This window comes from Diospyros lotus, chromosome 11 (genome assembly GCF_014633365.1).
Source record: "Diospyros lotus cultivar Yz01 chromosome 11, ASM1463336v1, whole genome shotgun sequence".
Taxonomy (NCBI): Eukaryota; Viridiplantae; Streptophyta; class Magnoliopsida; order Ericales; family Ebenaceae; genus Diospyros; species Diospyros lotus.
The window spans coordinates 25,803,586-25,830,116 of NC_068348.1; the positions used below are offsets into that span (position 1 = coordinate 25,803,586).

General features: G+C 34.5%; 2 protein-coding genes across 2 annotated transcripts in view; both read left to right on the top strand.

The window, feature by feature from the left end:
* LOC127813066 (disease resistance protein RUN1-like) overlaps positions 1–26,531 on the top strand; it is a 99,715-nt gene that overhangs the window by 67,413 nt on the left and 5,771 nt on the right. The window lies entirely within an intron of this gene.
* The window catches only part of LOC127813073 (disease resistance protein RPV1-like), a 95,124-nt gene that overhangs the window by 42,342 nt on the left and 26,251 nt on the right, over positions 1–26,531 (top strand). The window lies entirely within an intron of this gene.

Below are 26,531 nucleotides of genomic sequence, written 5' to 3' on the forward strand. Positions count from 1 at the left end.
CTATTAGGGCACTTCATCAAAGTGTCTCATTACAATTATTTTATAGGGGCACTTTAAAAATTCTGCCCTATTAGATTTTTCTATTAGGACACTTTATTAAAGTGTCTTATTAGAATTATTTTATAGAGTCACTTTAAAAATTTTGCCCTATTAGATTTTTTTATTAGGGCACTTCATTAAAGTGTCTCATTAGAATTATTTTATAGAGGCACTTTAAAAATTTTGCCCTATTAGATTTTTCTATTAGGGCACTTCATTAAAGTGTCTCATTAGAATTATTTTATAGAGGCACTTTAAAAATTTTGCCCCCATTAGATTTTTTTATTAGGGCATTTCATTAAAAGTGTCTCATTAGAGTTATTTTATTGGGGCACTTCAAAAATTATGCCCTAATAGGGTTTTCTATTAGGGCACTTTATCGCTATGCCTCATTAGAATTATTTTATTAAGGCATTTTTTTAAATTATGCCTCAAAATAGTATTTTATAGGGCATTTTTTAAAAAATGTCTTAAAAAAAATGCCTCAATAAGTGTTTTTTGTTGTAGTGATAAGGGCCTTATATCAGGTTTCTGCCCATGTGCCATTGCATTTTATATGTGTGCATTTACTTGATGTTTGATGCCGGCTTTTGATTGAGATTGAGACCACAGCTGTGATAGTGTCGGGTACACCGCACTGGTTATATTTCCACACACGCGAGTTCTTTTGGGTTAGCGTGTTGTGACTCGGTGAGGTCGCTCCCACTTGAGGTTTTCTTTACAGGTTGCAGGTTCAGTCTGCCCTGGCTTACTCAGGTATATATCATGGGTTTGGGCCCTATTGTTTTCTTTTGTGGGCCCCAAGACCCAGTATGTGCGCATTTCTTTTATGCACGAGATACCTGGCATTTGTTTGTTGACATGGATATGCTTTGCATGGATACTGCATGTTAGGTGCAAGGTACTCTGTAGTGCTTACTCTTGTTGTCTGGTCCTTTTGCATGAGCTTGTTGAGTCTTGTGACTCACTCCTTTGCTTCTCTTCATTCCAGGTAAGGGCAAGGGTAAGGGCAAGATTGGGGATGGTCCCAGTGAAGTCTAACGTCTCCGTAGATGGTGTACAGGGCAGTTCGAGTTAGCTTTATCTTATGGCTTTTTGTACTTTGAGACTTTGTGGATTACGACATCTTCTGTGGTGGCTGTGGTTTGGATTTGTCTTTGGCCAGGGATTGTAAATGTATCCTTGTTGGGCCTATGGTGTTTTGTTATGCATGCGGTGTTTTGGATTTTGTTTTTGATTTTTCAGATTCATGATCAGGTATATTTGAATGTGAGATGCATGCATGACAGGTTTTGTATTCGTTATTCGGGACACCTGCTCGGGTTTTATGGCTAGTCTGGGGGACCTGGGTTGGGGTCGTACATCTTTTCTCTTTGAGTTCTAGCGATGGCGAAGACGAAGACTCTCTTCGAGTTCGAGTCTTCACAAATCTGGCGATTGCAAAGACAAAGAGGAAAGCTCTTTGATGGCGATGGTGAAGACGAAGGCTCTTGCCTCTTCGATGCTTCGTAGATCAGCACTAGCCATCCATAGATCTTGCGATGGCGAAGACGAAGATGAAGGCTCTTCATTGCTTCATAGATCAACGCTGGCCGAAGTCTCTTCGTCTTCATCTCTTCTCTCTCCCTCCACCATCCGTTGCCATCGTCAATGACGAAGAAGAAGATGAAGGCCGGAGACGAAGACGAAGACGACGCTGATGATTTTTCGGTAAATTTTCCGGCTACTTCTCTTTTACATTGAAACTTTGAAACTTAGATCTACTAAAATCCAACCATTAGATGCTTTTAATTTTTGGATATGTGGGTCATCGTGGTTGGAGAAATCTGATGATCGGTTCTGATCATCGAAATCGTTGGCCGGTAGCAACAGCAAGGCTGTTTCTTGGTTATTTTGTGTTTCAGTTCGGTTATTCGGTTCAATTCGATTAGCACGATTTAAGTTTCAGTTAGTTCGATTTGTTGAGGTTAGTCGGTCAGTTCGGTTCGGTTATTGCATATGGTTTGGTTCAATTCGGTTCATAATTTTTGGCCAATTCGATTCGATTATAATCGATTGCTCACCCCTAATCCAAATATTTTAAAAATATGTGAGGATAATGCTTTTTTAAAAAATATTGCCAAGAAGGTTGAAATCAATGGCCAACGCGAATCATTGCAATAGTATCGTGTTCGAAAACGGAGGGCCCATTCGCACGCGGTCGGGAGGCCATTAAGTGTGTGTAGAGAGGCATCGCACGGGTGTCAATCAACTCTTGCGTCTTCCACGTTGTTTCATTCTCCCTCCGAATCTTGTCTTTATTTTATGTTTGGACATTCAGTGAACCGCGTCGATACACTTTATTTCAATAAAATATATATATATATATATATATACACACAAATATCTTAAATACCACTTAAACAATATTATTTAAATGGGCAAGCTAATGGTTAAAAAATAATGTCTAATGTAATGATTAAATAGTAATAAATATATTTTATTTTTAAATAATAATATTTATTTGATCATATTTTTTATATTTAAATAATTTTATTAATTGATCATAAATTATTTAGTTAGTATTTGTTAATTAAGACCTGAGATGAAAAAAGTAAAATATAAAAAGTATTTTAGATAAAAGTACTTTCCATATATTTGTTAAATTTATCTGATGACTTTTAAAAAGAAGTCACGTGACTTTTTATAGAAAAATATTCAAATAAAATTATCTCTCCCTCTCCAAATAAATTTATCTTAGTTCTTACAAATAAAAAAAAAAAAGACATGTGTTATTTAGTGCATTTCAAAAAAATTAATAAATAGTTTGATAAAAATATTGAAATATTTTTCAATTTTATCTTGATCATTCTATATTTTCATTTGAAAAACATTCAAACATTATCTCGATACAATCTTATATTATTCATTTTAACAAACGCTATCTAAATTTATTTGACAATATTTAGAAAAAAAAAGTCATATGACTTTTTTTTTTTGAAATTGTTTAGATAAATTTATCTTTTCTTGTCTAGATGAATTTATCTTGGACCTTGCAGATAAAAAAAAAAATTATCCTTATATCCCCAAAACATTTCAAAAAAATTAATAAACAATCTAATAAAAATCTTAAAATATTTCTCAAATTTATCTTGATCGTTTCATATTTTGGTCTAAAAAGTATTCTAATCTTATCTTGAGATGATTACCTTTGCGCAGCGTTCGATACTCGTGCCATTTATTACGCCATAAAAGGTAAATTGCGGGTGTGAAGATTCTCCTCATTGCGTAGGGCGAGGAACAAACTCACGACCCACTGACATATCGCTTGTTCGACCGCTTGACCTATACCCTGAGGGTGCATTCTAATCTTATTTTGATACAATCTTATGTTGCTCATTTTAACAAATATTACCTTAATAAATTAATAGAATTGTTTGGATGTTGAAAATAAAATATAATAAATAAACATTGCTTAAAAATAAGGTGTATTTATTATTACTTAACTATTATCATTAACAGTATTGAAAAATAATAAATATATTTTATTTTCAAATAATCTTTATTTATTATATATTATTTTTAACCTTTAAACAATTGTTCCGATTGAAAATAAATGTATCATGTTTGAACCATTTAATCAATTAATAAAATTGCTTATAATTAACATTATCCTATTTAAATATAGGGTGAGGCTAAACCCTAAGTACCAATAAATATATTTTATTTTCAAACAATATATATTTACTATATTTTATTCTTAACATTCAAATAATTCTGTTGGTTGATTAAAAAGTTTAAAATACGATATATTTATTATTAATCAATAAAATTATTTACATATAAAAAACAAGATACAATAAATGTACTTTATTGGAATAAGGTATATTTATTGATAGCATTACCCTTAAATGTACTGCCATTCTTACTAACAAATTTAACAAATAATTATCATAAATTGACGTGACATATATAAATTTATAATAATTTTTTTTAAAACTAATAATAAATATACTTGTCAGGACCCGCTCTTGGATTACCCGCTAGCATAGGAAATCTGTAAGAAGGTCCATTCAAGATGGATACAGATACAAAACATCAATAAAAAATTTGTCAAAAATTATTTTTATTTCCATATTTTCTCACTATCAAAGGAGCCATAACACATATTACATCATTCGCCCAAGGCTTACCATTCATACACTTTCAAATTGGACGGCTCCAATACTATAAATACAAAATGAGGCCTATTATTGAAGCCCTCTAAAATTCCACCCATAGATCTTTGAGGCTGGGACATCTTTATACATATCTAACTAGAAACTCACCCCACTTTCTTATCTTCCATTTACCTGGAATGACAAAAAGAATAAGGGTGAGCCACAAGGCTCAGCAAGCATATAACAACAGGGAAGTATCAATAGGTCCATATATGAAGGCATGAACAACTCGGGGCTAAAAGGAAATCACCACCCGACATATAACATTAACTAGGTTCATGCATTCCACACTTAACAACAATCCCAAAGAATTACTAATTCTTATTTTTACTTATCAAACATATTTTCCCAATGTGAGCCATAAGGCTCCGCAAATGAATCAAGACAACAAAAACTGGATATGACCAGACTTCCCTGAACATCATCCATATCATGCCATATATGGACATACCAACCCCAAAAGCATATTTGACACACAATCCATGCCATATAATTATTACTCATGATACCTAGCCATAACATCAATACATGGATTCACATATAATGCACACATATGGTCCTTGGGGGCCACATAAGAAAATGCACATAATGGCACCCAAGACCTTGTATACAAACCTATTGTAGCCAAGGGTAGGCTACCAAAATAAGAACGTGAGCCCAAAGCTCTCATCTCACATCCATCACCATCATCATCATGTGCCACAACACCCAAAATCTCATCATGGTTACAAGCTGCTGTGGGTCTCCACCCACAGTCTTATGCATCACAAGATCTAGCTGCTGTGAGTCTCCACCCATAGTCTTACGCGTCATAGGATCTAGCTGTTGTAGGCCTTTACCCACAGTCTTACGCACCACAAGCATAAGCCCATTTCCAACACCATCACCACCACGCTCAAAGGAACCATGCAATGCAACATATAAGGAATGCAATGGCTCTTACAGCATTAACGTAATGACCAGGCCTTCATAAGCCAAGCATCAGGCCATGCTACGCCTACGTAAGAATCCACACACACGAATGCCCTAATGTATACGCTCGCCTAACATACACAAGTCAGCACTCACCGGCCAACCGTGTTATGCCAATGCTCACGCTTCCATCACATACAAAGCATGACCCCCCAATGAATGCAACCCATGATCCAACATCACAAAGTGAGGTAATAAAGAAACACAATGCCATGCAACACAACTACTAACAATGCTATGATTAATGGCATTCATACATTCTCATTTGATTTCCCATTAGAGCTTTTGGCTCTTCCACACATTTCATATTGATTAAGAGCAATTATGCATATAACGATAGTCATGCATCAAGCATGAGTTACTTGGACATGTCAACCCAAGTTCACTTCTTATTAACTTCGCAAAGGATTATCATCATGCTTCCTCATACAACTCAATGACATTCTTATCTTATGAACCCCCATGAATATATACATATAGGTGCCTTTAATCTTATTTTATCATTATAGATGATTGAGGGATATCAAAGGAAGCATTTAACAACATTTTACTTTAGCCATCTTACTTGATTTGGATTAAGAAGAGCCTTAACCCATTCAAATAATAACCAAAATATATGATATTTCATATAAAATCAAATCCCACAAAGTCTAGTTTATGACACTTCAAACGGATCGTAAATCCGAGTTCTATATCAAAAGTTATGGCCGAAACAACAGGACATGCGCAGAGTAGTCAAGTTGCGGCCAAGTCGACTCGGCAGAAATCCGAGTCGACTTGGCACGAGTTGACTCGCCCGAAATCGAGTCGACTCAGCCAAGTCAACTTGACCACCTGGGTGAGTCGACTTGGCTGAGAACACACAGAAAAGGCTAAACCCCCCCTCCCAAAAAAAAAAACACTCAAAATAGCCACCAAACCTCCAAAAACTCTCAAACTAGCTTCCTAACCCACATTGTCATTCCATGAAAGAAAAATATGGGGTGATCAAGCCCCAATGAAACCATCAATGGGACATCTTAATGATTAAAGAAGAGACCTACAACTTTAGGAAAACATGAAAATAACTCATTTAACTCAACTCTTTAAACATCATTTTGAGATGCAACAAAAACAACCGAGTTACACATGAAGACATAGCCTTGCATTAAAAGATAGAAAGAGAGAAGAGGGATGCTTGCCTTTTTTATTAAAAACTAAGGGAAGAAAAGCACTCCAAGAGTTTTAAAATCTCCCTATCTTGAGCTTGATTCCACCACACTTAATGGAAGAAAAAGATAAGAGGAAAAAAAAGATGAAGATGATGAGGAACTGCCGAGAGAACCCAAGAAGAGAAAAGAATGAGAAGAAAAAGAAGAAGAAGAATGGAAGATGAATGGGAGAGGAGTGGCTTTCACACCAACTCCATCTACCCCCACTGACTGCACTCTCACCCTGCAATTAAAACACAAAACAAAACACAATAAAAATTTTATATTTTTTTCCTTATTTAGATGAGAGGTTTATACTCATCAGTGTACAAATGCAGTTGTAGTCCAAATTTAAATTTATACTTTCTGGATAAGTCCAGGTCGTCCACTGAGAGATATATTTATGGCAAAAAAAAAAGAATGTCACACGCACGCACACACATTTAGATGGATTGGTAACAAGATTTTTTTATGGTTTTTTTTAGATAACAGATACTAGAAAATAAAGCAAGGCAAAAGTTGAAATAAATGCTTAATGTGAGGATATAAAATTGGATAACACTTGAGTTAAGACAATTTCAGTACCAACCTGTTGATTCTCAAATTTTAGCATAAAAGATTAACAACATTAATTTAATTTCAGATATGAGGGTTTGTTATTAAATGCAATTAGAGATGATGATAGTTCTAGTTTAAGCAATCCCCATACATGATATGCATGATTCTAATTTAAGCAACCACCATAAATTCAATTGTAATTAATACAAAAAACAACTAAATTAATCATCCGAGTTTGGGTATGATAGCGTTTCCAGTTCTAGTAACTTTCATACATGGCATGAAAGCTCTAAGTTAGGCTTACGCTCCAATCCAAACCTAGTGATTTCTTAATAATTACTATACACCCATACTGAAATTTAAATTAATGTCACTTATTTAAAGTGCAGTTTTCTTTGGGAATCATTGGCGTTGGACACTGTCCTTGCCTTAACTCAAGATTAGATTTAGCTATTCATCTCTATTTAAAAGTTAATTAACAGGAATTTAAATGATATAATTTAAATAACAGAATTTAAATGACAGGAATTAAAATAGTAGAAACTAACCGGCCATTTAGGCAATGAACAATTAAATGATAAGAATTAAAATTACAGAAATTTAAATATATAAACTAATCGGCCATTTAGGCGGTGGACAATTAAAAGATAAGAATTAAAATTGCATAAATTTAAAGACATAAATTAACTGTCCATTTAGGCGGTGAATAATAAAGTAACAATAAATGACATAAGAATTTAAAAAAAGAAAGAAAGGAAATAAGATCACAAGAGAAAATACTAAAGAAAAGAAGAAAGAACAAAAACAATTCTCAAAGAGAGAATTATAAGGAAACAACTAAACTTTGATTCAAGAATAATAATCACACTTACAAATACAATCAAGTGAGCTATTTATAGGCCACAAGATGCAATACAGACCACACAATTTTAATTATTCAACTAGACATAATTATATTTAATGGGCACTCACACACTTAAAGTTAAATGGATTTTAGTTATAATGCACACCTAATATTAAATGGATTTTAGCTAAAATACATACCTAATAAAACACTCATAAAGTTAAATGAATTTTAGCTATAATACACACCTAATAGTTAAATGGATTTTAGCTAAAAAACACACCTAATAAAGCACTCACATAAAAAAAAAAATAGATTTCTACAAATTGGTTTTTAATCTTCATTAGAATTAAAAATAATCCTTGGGTCTTCTCCAAATGATATCTTTCATGAGTTGCTCAAGTTGGGCCTTAATTTTTCATGGACTTTAATTCTTCATTCTTCAAGCCCACCTTCTTCATGCCTACAAAAAAAAATAGTTTAATGTTATTAATAAAACAAGAATATTCAATGAAAAACAATAGAAAGAAAGCAATTTTAAAATTGTCAACGAGAAGATGAAACTTTTTTTTAAATTGATGAAGATTTGTGCCTGACTTTTCATTTTAGAAAAGGACATAAAATTAAAGTGTGGCTGGTTATTTAGAAGCTTGATCCCAATAGTAGAAGAGATCACTATACCTAAGAGATCACTATACCTGGGACAAGTTGAAACTTATACTTTGACATGAATGCATAAATGAAAGAAAACTCACATGGACCCCATGGGTGTAACACGAATGGTTTTCAGGTAACAGAATTGTATCCAAAAATGCAGGTTTGAGTCATGGTAGTCGCAATGTGGGAGTTTCACTCTCTTATGGGGTGACTCCTTGTGGATACTATGCACTGTGCCTTCTATCTTGGGGGCAGTGTGGGGGGCTCTTAAGGTGAGGGATTTCACCTTTGCAGCTAAAAAAACTCACATTAAGTGCAGGCCTTCAATGACAAGGATCCTCTGGGCTTGATAATCTCTATATGATCCAACATAATCAAATAAAAAAAAAATTACCCATGCATTGCCATGAAGATGTTGAGAGTAGAATCTAAGAATACAAAGGCAAAGGCGTCCTCATTGACGGTACATACAGTGGCGGATCCAAGGGGGGGCTGGCACGGGCTTCAGCCCGTGCCAGCCCCAACCAAAACATTATATAAATATTTAAATATATACATATACATATATACACAGTCCCTCAAATTGAAGCTCCAGCCCTCCCCTTGGATCCCCTCTGGATCCGCCCCTGGGTACATACATTGTATTACCCATGGCATTGTTTTTACTGATATAACCATGTCTTCCTTTAAGATTTAGTCTGTGTTCTAAATTCTGATCAAGGCTACAAAATTTAATGTGAACGCCAGTAGATATAGGACATGGGAAGAGGAATGTGGGCATTTCGTATGCTGTTTAAATTGGAGACTGAATGTATTTGGGAAGATGAAAATGAAATTCGTCCACGCAAACCATAAGACGAAGTTTATTATTAAATTATTAACTATAATCTCTTTTAAAAATTTAATATTTTTTATATTAAGAAAAATTATATGTAGTTTCTTTGAGGCTTGAAATAATTACAAAAAATATTCATAAAGTTTAAGAAAATGTAGTGAATACTCTTGAAATTTAATAATATATTGTAATTTTTCGTTATTATTTTTAGTTAATCTCACTTAAACCTCTAGGGGCACAGCCAAGTGGTAAAGGAGGGGGTTGTAAAGATGCAGTCATGCTAAAGGCTATTAACGTGGGATCGATTTCTGGGGGAAGCAATTCCTTTTGTGGGTGGTCTTTGGTAAGTGTTAGTAGACGCAACTTCAAACCCTGATCATTTGGGCATATCTCTCGATTTACCTCTCTCATGATGACCCAGAGGCAGGTTTAGCAAGGGGCGCAAGTGATGGCGTGTAATTCAAAAAAAAAAAAAACTCAGTTAAAATATTTATAAATAACTGAAATGCCTTTATATTTAAAAGGCATCCCTCTTTCCACCATACTTTAGTGATATTAAATGATCTTTGTTTTTTTTAGTGTGTATTGTCTTTTTCTTTTTCTCTCCATGTGCGAACTACCTTTGTACAATTGCCACTTATTGAACCCCTTATTTGCAAATGTTGCTCTTATTTAGCATGAGCCAACTCTTTCTTCTTCTTGTTCTTCTTCATTTCTCTTTCTCATCTGTCTTGATTGAACCCTTTTCTATCTTTAGAACCTTTTATTTGGAACCCAAATGAAAGGAAAGGGGATTGAATGGTTTGATTCAAACTCTCTCATCTCAATTTAAATCGAAATAAAGTATTTTTCTATTTTTCTCTTTTTTTATTGCATATCAACGAGAAAGATGGGATTTGCGTTCATTGTAAATTTAAATCGAAATAAATTTGCTTTATGTAAAGTAGATTTTGCAATGAATCCAATTGGGGTTTATATTCTATCACCTTTCTTTCTCTCTCTAATGATGATATTTGATAATTATTATTTTATTTTTATTAAAATTAAGAAAAAAAAAAGAAAGAGAATAAAGGGTAAAATAATTTTTTTTATTTTGTTTAATAACAATAAAGGGTATTACTATTTTCCAAACATGAGGGGTTATTCTCACAACTTCGCCAAACTTTAAAGGTACTTTTTAAAATTTACCCCTTGGATTGTCTGGGCACAATCTCGACCCTTCCCTCAAACCCAATCTCGGCCCTTCCCTCAAGCCCGATTTTTGCCCTTCCCTCAGGCCCAATCTCGGCCTTCCCTCAAGCTCGATCTCCGCCTTTCCCTCAAGCCTAATCCCGGCTCAATCAGATCGTCCTTTTGGACCCAACCTTGGCCCAACGCTAGTCTGCCACGACATCATTACAAGTCTCATTGGATATCCGCATAGTCATCTCAGATCACATCCTCATTAATGGCAAATTTCATCCAAATTAATGAGAGTTCCGTAGCCACCATACTACCACCTGGGAGCCTCCACTGGCACTGGATAGCAGGTCATATCATTTGCAAACGCACATCTCATGCATGCAGGAGTACTTCTCCTCCTTCTATATCAATCAGCTCTCTTCAAAGTCAATGTATGTTCTCATTTCTGACCTACTGATACACTGCCTTATTTTACTCTCTTACTCACTCGACCGTCGAAGTGCTTGTAGGTGCCAGCCGCCCCATGGACAGATTCATCGTCGGAGCCCATGCCCCCGCCTCTTATCGTCCCCTTTTGGTCAAGAAGGAACACCCCCTATTATCGATTTTAATCTAAATATGAATAAATAAACGACTCATGTTTGTTTTCGATATCTATTTCTAAATTTTTATATTTGATTTTTCATTTCAATGAAAAATTAAAAATTGAACATGTCATTTGATTTTTATTGTCAGCTATAAAAAAGATGTGAGCAAACACATAAAACCTCACTTGATTTTGACAGTTGGATGCACAATAGGTAATATAATTATTTCTAATATAATATCTTAGTCATTATATATATATTTTATATTTTAAAAAATAAAAATATTCAATGACTATTTATATTCCATTATAGCATTTAGTTTTGATGTACTGTCAATGTAAACAAAATAATTTTAAAATCCTGCCAATTTTCACATATACCATTAGATTAATTCTTTTTTCTACTAGTTTTGTGTATAAATGATTAGTTCGGTTATCGAATTAATCAAAATTCACTAACTGATTAAATTGAATTGAGGAACAAAATCAAACCGAACTGACTAATTAACCCAAAAAATTGAATTAATCGATAATCGAAAAAACTAAACACAAACCGTAGAAACCGAACCAAAGCAATTAAATCAAGACATACAAAAAAAAATGAAGAAAACTAAAGTAATTGATAAAAAAACATACAAAATTAAAGAAAACGACATCATTTTATAAACATTAAAACAACATTATTTTAAAATTCGATCAGTTCGGTTAGTTCAATTCTTCCAACCAAAAAATAGAACTGAAAATCGAAAATTGAACTTTTGAGAAAATTAATCGAATTAGACCAATGTAAGAAAAAAATCGAACCAAACAGACAAATTCAGTCAATTCAGTTCGATAAGTTCAAGTAAAGCGAATTTTTTCTCTCTTCTACCTGCAAATTAAGGCTTCGTTTGTTCAATATAACGTATTTCACATTGGAAATTTACTTTTATATAGAATATTTCGTATACATGCTGTCTCTTTTCGTGTTTCACCATACTAATGTTAATAAATACTTAATTATTTTGTAATTGAAAACATATTTAATTAGATAGATAGATGCTTTCGAAAATCCATTACTAAGAGCAATAAGAATAAAATTTAAAATTCAAATTCAGGATTTAATTTTTCAAATTCATTTCTTGTTGCCCTTCTATAGATTACATTTTTTTTGTTTATAAGGTATAGGTTAATACACAAAGCAAAAATTTGACTTCCTACCTTTAAAGTCTAATATAAATACATTATTACTTAATTTTTAAAAAGGAAAAATAGCAAAAGAAACTCAAATCTTTTAGTGAATTCGTTAATTTGTCCAAACGTTTTAATTTTATCAATTATATCTCAATTAGTTCAATTGAATGTAATTTTATCCAACACTTGAAATTAATTTGAGAAGTATGTGTCATTGCTCACATGGTATGTCACCTATCATAAAAAATATAAGTGAGACCCATATGTACATATATGAAAAAAATATAAAAAAAATAAAATTATACATGTGAATTCCACTCACATGTATATATGTGGGTTCCACTTATATATATATATATATATATTTAATTACAGGTGACGTGCCATGTCAACAATTACACATGCCTCCCAAATTAATTTTAGTTATTGAATAAAATTGCATTCCATTGAGTCAATTGGGACACAATTGCCAAAATTAAAACCTCTAGATAAATTTTTAAATTCACAAAAAAATTTAATTTTTTTCTATTTTATCTTATAAAAATTATTTTATGCTAAGTTATTTTATGAATTGAGAAAGACAAATTAAAAATAAAATATAAGAAAGACAAGTCAATCCTGTAAGGTGTAACACCCGGTGTTACCGATGTTAAAAGAATGAGAAAGAAAGTGAGAAAATTCCAAAAATGCCCTTGAGAAGGTGTTGGATCCTTGAGATTGAGGGTGCCCTATGAGAGGGGTATTTTGGTAATTTGGATAATGAAATCCAATATAAAGGGTATTTTGATAAATTAGAAATAATTCCTATGTGGAATTAGGTATGTAAGTGAATGAATCCCAATTTGGTGTTATGTGGAGATATATGGGATTAATAAATTCACAAAGTGTATTTTGGGAATTTTGGAATTAATTCCATAGAGAAAATTAATTATGAAAAATGGGAAAAATGAAGAATATGAAATTATTAGAGAAAATAATTATATTTTCCCTAGGTTGGTGAATTAATGTGGTAATGCCACATGGAGGGATGAGATTAAACTTGGAAGCCATGGTTAGTGTCTTGTTGTGACACTTGGCATTTTGTGGTTCAAGTATAATTGGGGTGATTTAATTAAATACAAAAGAAATGATAAATGGTCTTTCAAGCATTTAATGAGAGGCATGATTATATGGATTAAAGAAAATCCAAAACAAAATGGTAAATGGTCACCATTAATGCCTTGAAAAATATGAGATTTATTTAAATGCATAAGAAAGTATTTATGTCTTTCAAATTGGTCTCTCATGTGATGGTTGGAAAGTGACCAAATTAAATAAATAGAAAAGAAATTCTATTTTTGGGATTTAAAGACAAGATCAAGGGTGGAGAAATGGTCTTGAATTTCCAAGGGTTGAGATTAAAAGTCAAAGAGCACATGGATTGCGTTTTCTTGAATGGTGGGGATTTGGTCTTGAAAAAGGAAAAGAAATCTAAGGGTGGAGATTTAAGAAGACCAAATGGCATGAATTGTGCCTTTAATTGAAGGTTGAGATCTTCTCTTAAAAAGTAATTAAAATCCAATGGATGGGATTAAAGAAGACAAAAAGCACTTGGATTGTGTTTTTTAGAGGGATGAGATTTTCTCTCATAAAGTGGGAAAGATCCAATGAGGAGGATTTATTCTTGAAATGTTAGAAATAAGTATAAAAAGAGAAAGATGGCGTTATGCTCAAATTTTTCTCCATTTGTAGAGCTTGGAAGGAGAAGCCTTCCAATGAGGAAAGAAAAGAGAAGAAGAAGAATGAAGGAAAGAAAGAGAGAGAAAGAAGTCTCCCATGGGGAAAAAGTGAAGAAGAAGAAGAAGTAAAGGGTCAAGGTAAGATCCATTTTTTTCTTCTCTTTATTTTGGTTTTCTTTGTATGCAAAGTAAGTTCTTGTTGGAATGCCATCTTAGATGGGAGAAGATGATGATGGGAGCTCTCTTGAAATGAAGATTAGAAGATTCAAGAATAAAGTAAGGGATAGCCCCATGGGATGGTGGCTTGCAAGTTGTAAGTATGAAGCATGAATTCTATGTGTGCATTGGCATGTTGTTTGTTCTAGGACCTATGGCCATGAGGTTGAGTGGGGTAGGGTAGATTAAAGCCTCAAACCAAGGTGGTTGTGAGGATGTGGAAGCCCTAACCATGTTGCATACATGCATTGGCATCACATTTATTTTCATGTTCATACTATTGTCATTGCACCCTTATTGAGCTTAATAGCTCATGAGGTTTTATCCTCACCATGTAGGTATCTCATGTGCAAGAAGGAAGGGATCTTGGAAGGTTAAGCATGCTTGATGAAATGAAGACCCTAAGGAACTCATGTAATTTAGCTTGGGTTTTGGAAACCTAAGCATGTTGTAAATTACTTTATTTTTTGATGTATGATGTAGCAAATGTATTGTAAAGTTATATTCTTAATAAAAAGGGGATTTAAGCATCAAGGTGTTGTGTAAGCTTTGTTGCAAATTAGTGAATGGTTGATGTATGTTGTGGAAGCATCAAGAATATTGTTTAAACCTTATTTATGGAGAAATAAAGGTAAATTTGAAGAAAAGTGAGGTATTTTATTTATTTTAATTTCTAGAAAAAAAAATTGGGTTTGGAAGCCCCCCCCCCCCCAAAAAAAAAAGAAGAAGAGAAGTGAAAAGGGCAGCAGTGGGCTGCTGCATCAGCAGTAGGCCGCAGGCGGCCAAGCGCGCGCGGCAGGCTCCCGGCCGCGGGCTGGGGCCACCCCAGGCAGCTCGCGGCCGGGCCCAGGGAGGGCCCAGCCGGCCGTGGGGCCTGCGCAAGAAAAAAAAAATGGGGGGGAAATTCAAAAATTAAGGGAAAAAAGGGGGAATAATAGGGCCCAATTTTGGGAGATTTTGGGCTATAGAAAAATTTATAAAATCCCCCGAAGGAGTCCCCGAGCGATGAAATGTTGGAAAATTGGAGGATTTTTTGAGTATGAGTTTTTCCCCTTAGTCTAGCCCAGTGTTAAGAAACATCTTGAAGCCCTTGGGCGGTGTAGCGGGTTATTTCTTCGTTTATAAGAAACTCGCGAGGTCCTAGGGCGTTTATGGATCCTGGGTAAGCGAAGGGCCAGACGAAGCCTAGTTCCCACCTAGGGCGTATCGTCATGAAACATAGTCTACCCTTCAAATTCGGGCTTTGGGGCGAGGAATCCAGGAGATTATCGTCGGTAACACCTGCGAATGGGACCGGGGCGTTACATAAGGCCTGCTTCGAATATTCTCGTTTAACATAGGATATTCAAAAGAAGGTCATTACAGAGATGATATAGAACAAAACTGAACTCAATTAACAACTCATTTCATTTCTAGCAGCGAAAATTAAATTAAAGTTCAATTACATTTTCAGAATCTCATAACCCTAGGCTCGATGGCCATACAAAATAATAAGAGGTTCAAATGCCAATAAACATAATAGATTCTCATCACTATAAAATCTCACCAAATCACTAATTAGGATCTTTGAAGTTAGGATGCGTCTCCGTACACCACTATCCCTAGACTACAGTCCTACTGGACTTGCCCCTAATAACAATATTTCCTTTATCTAGAATGACAAAGAAGATCAAGTGAGCCACAAGGCTTAACAAGTTCGAGAAACAATGGATAATATATAGGATCCAAGAACATGTTGACACCAAGAAGAGTAATCAAGGACTCCACAATTATATACAAGATTCATAATTCATGAATTTATCAATTCAAATTAATATATCATGTCACTATATATCACTATGCAAATGTGCATAAAATTTCAATATCATTATCAATTCTCACAAGCTCGCAAGCCATCAATCAATACATGTAAGAGTGCATCATTTCATTATCAATATCAATTTTTTCGGCTCTCAAGCCATAAATCGATGCATGCAAAGGTGCATAAGTTCCATAAAATCTCACAAATAAATATGGAGACAACCTGCCAGGCTATGACCACCTCATCCCGCGCCAGGTACTCTAGGGTACCCTTTCTCCCTCCGCACAAAATAATAGGTGCGCAAAACATATATATATGTAACATGTACATGTATGCATCATGTATGCATTTGCCAACCACATGTATTTAAATTCTTGTTTCTCAATAAATACTTTCAACACCATTTACCCATATCGGGTATTTTACCATCATCAAATAATTCAACACATCTTACTTCATAACATTTATCGCGATCAAGATGTAAATTATAACACATAAATAATTTTGGGAGATGCTATTTAAGGCTAAATCTTGATTCACCATTTGAGGAGTAATATAGATTTAATATGTTATTTTTTCCATCATAATAATCTTCATTGAATCATTTAATAATTATGCTAAATTGACATTGATATGTATTTTGAAAAATTAAATAGGGTATTCAAATTTTAGCATGTATATTCGGGTATGGGAGAGTGAATTTGGATGGTTTATGGCCTATTCGGATATGTTGGAGGAGCATTGAATGGTATCCGGATGGCTGGAAACGTATTCGGATGTCTCTGGGAGTGATTGATAGTGATATCCGGATATGGAGTGATACATCCAGATGTTAGAAATCAATAATGTGAGTGATATCCGGATGCTACAGTAGCGCATCCGGATGGATATCCAGATATGGGCTAAGACATCCGGATGCACCATGTTTCAGAAATTCAGCTTCGACAATGTTTCGTATTTTGGGCATAACTTTCTCGTTCTAACTCCAATTGAGATGATTCAAGATGATATGAAAATCCAAGAAAAATATATACAACTTTTATGTTTTGAGTTTTCAAAGATTCAGGTTTAATCGAGGTCTAAATTTGGCTTGAAGTTTGTTGCTATTGCGTTATATTCGAATGTGAATATACAGTTTGATAGCGTTTGGTATTTCAAGCATATATCTCTTGTCTAAACTCAGATTGAGATGATTCAAGATGATATAGAAATCCAAGAGAAAGATCTACAACTTTTGTGTTTTAAGTTTTTAAAGAATCGGGCTGTATAAAGGTGGAAAATAGGCCTGAAGTTGCTGCTATGGTGAACTATCCGGATAAGGCTATCTTTGGAGTGCAGTATTCGGATGGGTTGATATATATCTCCGGATGAGCACACTCATCCGGATGTTACTCATATGGCTTCCCAAGACTCATTCGGATAAGCCATTTTCTATTCGGATGACTGAGAAATGATTCAACAACTTGTTTACGGAGATGAAGATTTATACATATATATATATATAGCACAAGCAATACCTATGGGGTACACCATTCCGAAAGAAGATTGGGGAAGACAATCCCAATGGAAAATAATGACAATTTGGGGTGATTCAAAGCTAGGTTAGAAGGAAATATAACTAGCTATATATATATATATATAAATAGTAAATTTACAGAGAAGAAAGAAGAAGATTAGTTCAACTAATCATCTAAATGCATACTCTTATAATCAAAAGAACTCTCAAATGGAGGAACAAAATGAACATAAAAGAGTGGTGTGAGGAGAAGAACTTGCCTGATGAAGAATTCTCCGTTGAAGCTCCAGTCGTCAACAACAAAAATGGGTGGAGAAGAAGAAGAAGATAAAAGCAGAAAAAAAACATGGAGAAGAATAAGGTGAAGTAGAAGAAGAGGAAGACAGAGAGTAAATGAGGAAAGAGCGATGGAACAGGAGATAGGATCAAAAACAAATCGTTGCAGAGGCACAGAAGGATCAGTGCACAGAAAAAGAAGATCAAAAAGGGAGAAGGAAGGCTACATGATGCAGGCTGCGTCTGCCTTAGAAATTGACCAATCTGCCCTTATTTAGGGCATTTCTGACATTTAATATCTATTTTTATTTAAATTTTCTTTTTCTTATTTCACATAGTAAAACCTAAGTTTCCTTTACCATTGGGCCAGGCCCAACTCAACAGTTTATTAACCCACCTAATAGCTCATGAACTCCTTAACTAATTAAATGTGGCCTATTACATTATTTCTCAAGTTCTTAAAAATTTAGACCCATACACTTATTTTGACACATAAAATAAAATTGTACAATCCAAAATTATTTCTATGCCATCAGAGTAATTTATCATTAAATATTAAAATACTTAGACCATCATTTAAATTACCATTAAGTAATAAAACACCTAGACCCATTCATAATATAATTAAAATTCTAAACACATCTCAATGGTCCAATTCATTTGGACTTTTCCCACATTTTTTAATTCCATTTGGATGGGTTACCAAATTCTTATTTCCACTTACACTTTATTCCATAAATAAATAAAAATATATATATATTTTCAATCCTCAATTAATTAAAGAAAAAATTTTGAGCCCATAATAAAATATTTGAAAACGCCTAGACTCCCTAACGGGTCGTTACAAATCCCGCCCCCTCCTTCCAAAAAGACAAGACCCAAAATATTTTCAAAAATAGATGTTGAGTGTGTGTGTGTGTGATGTTTTGAAGGCATTCTACTTTGGCCAACCATAGAGACCTACCCCTCATACCATGTTCCAAGAAATGTGGTGTACCATGGCCCCATACTGCATTCTACAAACCAAACAATTATGGTATATACTTATTTCTTCTATAGTTGTTGGCTAAGTCATAGTCATAGTCATGGTTGTACTTCATCTCTTGGATAATTCTAGAAGTTAACTCTTAGTTTTAAACTTTAATTTATCTCAATAGTAAATTTAATTGCATCAGCAAATTATTTATTTTGTGAATCAGGTTTTTTGAGCTTTAGTAGTTATAAGGGGTGATATTGAGTTGTAGTGGAGGGGTTGTTAATGTAAGTAAGGCATTCTAATACTCTTAGATTACTAGATTAGTTTGTAGGCATGTCTACTGCAAATCACACATCTTAAAATGCATCTAGTTATTAATGCAATCATTGCAATTAACCTTATTAGTGTGCTAATCTACAAAATTACCTGCAAATTTATTTATGCTTATGGTTTTATTAGTACTGTGGATGGATCAAGGTTATTCTTGTTTGAATTTTTCCTTTCCTCTTTGCACAATGTTTGAAATTCAACTATTATAAGTATAATTTCATATTTTATCTTGAGAAAAACTAAGATAAAATGGATTTAAACAATAAATAACTATTCTTAAATAGTGACACAACTTTGAGTTAAGGGGCAATATAATACCTTTGTTTTCCCTCCATTCAATAGTTATGACAATAGAGATTAGATGAGTGGGTTCTAGTTCATGCATACAATCTATTTGTTCAAAAGTTGAGTCATAGTTAAATGATGATTTCTATTTTCTTTATAAAATAGAAAATAGAAAAACAAAAATCATGATTTCTAGTCTCTGCCTTAGCAACATCTCTGGCTTTTCTATCCTCTTTTTTTAGGGTATGGCTTCCTCTAATTTCATTTGGAGTGTAGCCCTCTTCATTATATTATGTTTACTCAAGCATCTTGTAGGAATTCTTTTGACAACTTTTTATACAGTACCTCCACATTATGTTAGCTATTTGTGCTCATTTCAATTTTAGAAATCAATCAAATCTTAGTACACTAGTGCTTATTCAGCACAGATGAAAACTCCATAGGGAAAATATATCCATAAGAAGTTTCCAATCCTACTTTGGTCACTTGGGGATATCTCATGGAGTAATAGACCGAGCCAAGAAAGATCCATGAAAATTCCCAAAGCACCCACTCACCACATGTGACTTGGGTGCAAGAAAAAAAAGTTGAAAAAAAAAAATGGTTGAGGGTATCCATGCATAATTGGCAAAACTTTCAAAATATGTAGTTTTGCACAGTTGGCTTTGCTAGAGTCCAAGAAAAATTCTTTGGTCAAAAATCTAAAATGACCTAAAAGTGGGATTTTAAAGTTTTGGCTTCAATCCAAATCGATTTGATAAAGCCAGATAGTTGGAGGTTAGAATTGGGTTAAAGCTGTTAAAAGTGACTGAATGGGCACATAAAGCGAACGTAGCCTGAGAACCTAGGAATTATTTGTGGAAAAATCCAAAAATTACCACCAAAGAACTTATGCAACGGTTGGGCAAAAAAAAAAAAAGAATCCTAGCTAAAATTTCTAAGAATATTTTGATGAACCAAAAATGGATGCAAAGGTGCTACAGAGGTTCAGAGGTTCAGTGACCTGAAGGCCCGTGTTGATCCAATAACATAGTGAGGGGTATTTAGGAAAATACTGTACAATCTTATGATGGTCTTCTTGGCATGCAGGCCAAGGCCTAATGGATGTTGGGTGGGACATTGGGGGACCTAGACATTTGAAAGGCATCCTTGCCTGAGGATCCTAATTTCATGGGAAATGAGCAGGAGCGAGCCTATGCCCCAGCCTGATCTATGCACATAGGTAGGTTTATCTTACACTTGGATTTCTATTCCCAAGTAAAGAAGCTAGGATGCATGCAAGAATGGATTTTTGGCCTTATGATTTTTGCACTCAATGATATCTAGGGGCTAGGTTATAATGAATTATAAAATGAATCTCAAGTCGGGGTTCTAATACTGGAATATGATAAACGTTTTTAAATACATTATTCAACTATTTCTCTTAATTCGTAGGATTATCATATTTCCAACTCTGAAGTTGTATGTACGCATTCAACCTGCATTTTTGGCATTCATTTGGTGGAGATATGCTTTTTGGTTGCAGGAGGACAGTAAAATATGGATTAACATAACATCTTAGAACATGTATTCCAAACTCTGGTACTGTTCTTGGTTATCTTTTAGGCAATGAAAAATGGAGTTTCCCTTTGCTTTACACAATATTCTATACAGAGTAATATATTGAAATTTTATTTCTGTAACCCAATGGATAGCTATGGCATTTTGGGACCCTAAATGTCCATTTGAAGGATGATATTTTAGCGGAGTGCATTGCATGAAGATGTTCAGGGTTATCTAGGAATATGAAGGCATGCGTCCTTGAGTGTGTTATGCTTTTATTAGAACTACGTACGCTTTTTATGTTTTAATACAAGTCCTCACCTAGGTACAAAAACTTCGATAGAGGCTCTTAAAGGACCTAATATGACATGGGCAGGAGACCATAAGAATTTTATATTCTTTCTAATAACCAAAATGGCATCCATGATTGCGGATTTCCACTTAATCTACACATCCAAATACAATGGAACTCAGGTGTAGTTTGAACCTGTAATTGATGATTACAAAAATAGTACTACTTACAGGAATTGACAAAGAAATAAATCTATTTGCTGCATTTATGTATATATGTATTGACAATTCCTAAATCAATGCAAGTGCTGCATTAATTAATGTATAAGTATATTTGCAATAACAGAATTGATTGAATGATTCATCAACGACTTGAAGCTGGAAAATTTCAACAACTATCTTGCTACCAAAACCTAATTGAAAATTTTAGCATTGAGGTTAAAGTTTGGTGAAATTTAAATATTCGTGACACCCCAGTACTGTCTCAGACTATCTACTCTGAAACTAATTGTCTATTATAGCCGTTTGCATCTTTCTCTATTCTCCTCCTCTTTCCAAAATCAGGCAATTCACCTGCAGGTGACGGGTACTAGAGTATGCCCATCTCTCAGACCAATAACCTCCCTTCAACTCTTTCTCATTTCAATCCCTTCTGCAATTCTAAAGAATTTTCCTTTCTTCTTCCAAACCACAAAATCTCCTTTCACCTGCTTTGGTTCTTTAAAGTATTTCAAAAGACTAACGTGTCTAGAACTTTACCGAACTAGAGCAAGTTTCGGTGGATTGATCCTAAAAGAACGTCTCCACTTGGGCAGTTCCAGCATAATCCATGGATTCAGACAGTGGTTTTACTTTCACATGCCTTAAAAGAGTGAGCCACCATTTTCTCAAGTCTTTGCTAGAGCTGGAATGATGTTTGAAATTGGCCGTGTTAATGGATTCTATCCGTCTATTAGGAACAACATTTATTGGAACAACATTTCATCGTTTGTCACCTTGCAAATGATATTTTAAAAAAGGGGTTCACTAAATATGTAATATATTTCCAACGGTGAATAGTTTTTATTTTTTGGATTAATTTTAATTTTAAGCAAGGATTACTCATTAATCAGAACTGAATTTCTAAAAAATAGTTGGTCAACAATAACAGCAGGCGATCCTCTTCATCTCTGTCTCCTGAGACAGAGATGCAATGTACTATTATATTTTTACATCAAATGTAAATTCAGTATGAAAGGTTGGCAGCAGAGGCCTATGCCTAGAGCCCACCGACAAGATCTCTGTGTGGCAGATCTTCCCGGGCTTGTCCGCCACTTCGACTGCATCCACATCCCCTGTTACGGGTCAATTTGCTGTCCTTTGCGTTCATGTCAATTGATTCAACTCCTGCAGAAATTAAAATATAATAAGAGAAAACGGTTGCGATTTGGGAAATTAATTTGGGGTTTCGATATATGAGTTTGGTCGATTCGGATTCAAATTAATTTTTAGTTAATAAATTATTTTGATAAAAATGTTTTAAGTTTTTATTTATATAATTTTGTATTTAGTTTAAAAAAATTAAAAAAAATTTAAAATTTAACAAAAAGATAAAAATGAACCTGTTGTAGAATAATATAAATAAAATTAATAAAAATATTGATTTTTAATAAAAATAAATTATAAAATAATGTCCAACTCATAAAAATTTTATCATGTTGATAAATTATATATAATTATTAAAAATATATTGATTTAATATTTTATATTTAAATTTAAATTTAATTATTAAAAATATTATATATATATATATATTAAACAGAGGAGAAATGGAGGAGACTACAATGATGGAAAAGTTGGGGAGGAGTTTATTAAAAATGCAGTTAAAATAATTTATAAAATTAATAGCATTTTAACTTCTTAAATTTTAACAAACGCTTAACTAAATAAGCTAGTCCAAATGAGGTTTTGAATGGTTTTCGAGAGAGTAAGCCTTTAGGATCTTTGAGAGGCAAGGTTTCACCTTAAGCTGCGAATACAAATGACATTAAAAAGTCACGCAGGAGACTCCCCCACACAAACTTTTCGATGCCTAAATCAGACAATAGTATGAGAAAATATGTAATGGTATGTAGAAGGATATACAGTGTATGTAGCATGTAGATGTTCTAGTGCCCTAGGGATATAAGTAGCGTCCGGATGGATTTTAGAGAAAGATAAAATAGTGTTTCAAATGGTGCCAAAAAAGTCCATTGTCCTTGGAGGTGACATATATTTATAGATGAATAAGTGGGTCCCACAGTTGAACCGAAAGAGTCCTCTAAGAAACATATATGCATAGAGAAACTAAAAGGCTCGAAGACGTCTTTGGGGGAAAGTCCCAATGGTAGTCTCCAGATGGCCTTGAAAAGGGCTTTGAGGCCATCAGGTGGCTTTGGTTCCGAAGACCACGATGGGTGTCTACAAACTTGTGTGAAATGAGATTGGTTAGACTATCTTGGGGACCTTTTGGGTGGCCCATGTAACGCCCCGCTTTCCCGGGCACGTTATAATTTGGGATAATTTCGAGACAATAAATTTTTTTCTTTTAAACATTAATACTACACCACATCATTCCTCGAAATCGTCCTAGAATTCCCATTTATTTATCTCGAAAGAGAATCATTATACACATCAAATGCGGAAGTAATGATCGAAACTTGATATTTTAACATTAATCATAAATAAATTCAATATTCCTCAAAATGTTCAGAATTCGAAGTAGTAGAACTTAAATACATAAGGTACATATATTTCATGCACCCTACTAAGTGCCATTTCATGTCTTATTTATCCTCAAATCTGCTACAATCTCCACCTGAAACATTTGAATATTCCAGGACTAAAAACCCAAATTAGATGATGAACCATCTAAGTAAGGGTACATAATGTTATATCATGTGTGTATGCAATGTCTTTCCTCGTACGTGTCAACTGTACCCCTCATGCTACCTACCATTTTTGCGCCCACCTCTTTCGAAGCCAAGGTGTATGGGTGCACCCTTGGTAAAGCAGCGATGCCAGTTCATACTCCCTACAGCCTTAATGCGAGTGATCAATGATATCTACGTGTATTTATGCATTTTATAGTCATGTCATGTATGCAGTCTTGATGGATACATATCAAAGTATGTCAATATGATGAAAACATTTTCGAGAAACATAAACCAAGCATTTTCCATAAAACTAACTTTAATTGAGGAGTACCACTTATCTTCTCAAGCTTATCGAGTTATCTTGATATCCGTGTCTGGCCTCGTGCATCGCCTCAATTTTCGTGCCAACCTTAAAATTTGACAAGTCACTTCAACTTATTCCTCAAAGTATCATAATCACCATAATTATTTAAATAAACATTAAAATCTATTTTTTCCATAATTTCTGGCATTTTCTCTATTTTTCTTTCTATTTCTTCTTATTTTTCCTCAATAAATCCAAACTAAATATTCCTAAAATATTTTCTCAAATATTTCACTACAACAATTCATAAAATAGTATTCTTGAATTTCTGAAAATTTTTAGAAAATTTTACTCATCTTAACTTAGCATCTCTGGTTTCCTCAATATGCGTGCCATATTATCGGAACGCATGCCCGGACAATTTTTCTTGCAAAATCTCCGTAATAATAATAAATCACCAAATCCTATATTTCGGGATTTTTTGGGGGGATTTTTCCTATTTTTTTCTTCTTTTTCTTTCTTTTCTTTTTCTTTCTTCTCCCTCTCTTCTTCTTCCTCTTCCTGCTTTCTCCTGCGCGACCTGCAACTCCCCTGCCATGCGGCCGCTGCCGCCCGCGCGCTTTCTGGTCTACCGCCGCCCTCATCGCCCGCCATCGGCCTCCCCGACCACTGCCGCTCCCGCCGCGCCACTGCTGGCAGCGGCTGGTTGCTGGTTTGGCGCGATTGCCTGCGGCCTTGGCCGCACCAGCTCCCTTTAGCCACCTCCCGAGCCTTCGCAGCCTCATCCGACCGCCACACCACCATCAGCAAGCCACCCCTCACTGCCTCGGCCCTCCCCTACTCGCATCGCCCAACTGCTAAAGCTCGTGCTCAAGCTACCATGGCCGCGGCTTGCGGCCATGGTTGCTGCCCACCTCTTCGGCCATTTCCGGCCACCTTTTGCTCACTTCTCGGCTCTCCCTCGACCTCCTGTTGGTTGCTCGTTGCCTCAGCCGATTCTGCCATTGCTCTTTGCTCCAAGCTTCACTTGGTCATTGGTTTGCCCTTTGCTTCTCAACCATCATCTCTATTTATAGGCACTCGACTACTCCTCACCTCACTGAAGCCATACCTCATTGCCTGCAAATCAATCCTTCTGTCAGTCATCAGATTGCAGGATATGGAGCTTGCAGGGCATGGTTGATTGAATTTGCAAAGGTGCCCATACGCGTACATAATTATATATATATATATATATAAGTATATATTACATTAATATTTAGACTAAAGGAAATTACACATAAGCTTCAATTTTCTTCTAATATCACTTGGGCAACTCCTTAATTTCAATTATACCCTTTAATACTAAATTAATTTGTATTTTGATATAGAAAATGCAAAATTAATAATTTTAAAGTTACTCCATAATACCGATTTCACCTCAGTGTTCTCACCGAGCTATTATTTCATCCCGAAACCACTGAAGGGTTGCTTGCTACGCAAAATCGGAGCCCCCCTAGAGTTCCGTTGATTTTTCGGGAGTCTCCTACAATAATTCGGTTTTCCAGTCTAAATAGCACCTACATTTTAGCTGTACCGAAAATCGTTCCAGATTCGATTTTTTTTAATACCATAAATCCTATCTTGATACGCTCGTCAAGACCATATAATTTTCCTTAGATAATTTCACTCCGAGGCATTCTCTGCAGTCGATTCGGTACGTATAACTGCTATCAAACCAATTTTTCGACATCCTAAATTCATCAAAATTATGTAACAATTTCATACGAACATGGGGTATTACAATTCAGGAGATTATCATTTCGAAGACTCAAAAAAAGAACTCATCGAAAATAAACCTAAGATTTAAGAAAAATTTATAGCACCCCACAATAGGTACTATACTGGTAAATTAGGACTAGTCTACTTGTTAGGGACAAATGCCTTGCCTTCTATGAGGTTAGTTTCTTCTCAAATTTTGCCACCAAGTCTGCACAAGTGTAGTGAAACCTCCAGCTTACACCAAGAGAAAATCCTAGATACTTGATGGGAAACTCCTGATATTTACATCTTAACTTGTTAGCTATTGAGAATATCCACTCATGGCCAGTGTTCAAATCGATCAATACACTTTTTGAAAATTTACTTTCAATTCAGAAATTAAATGA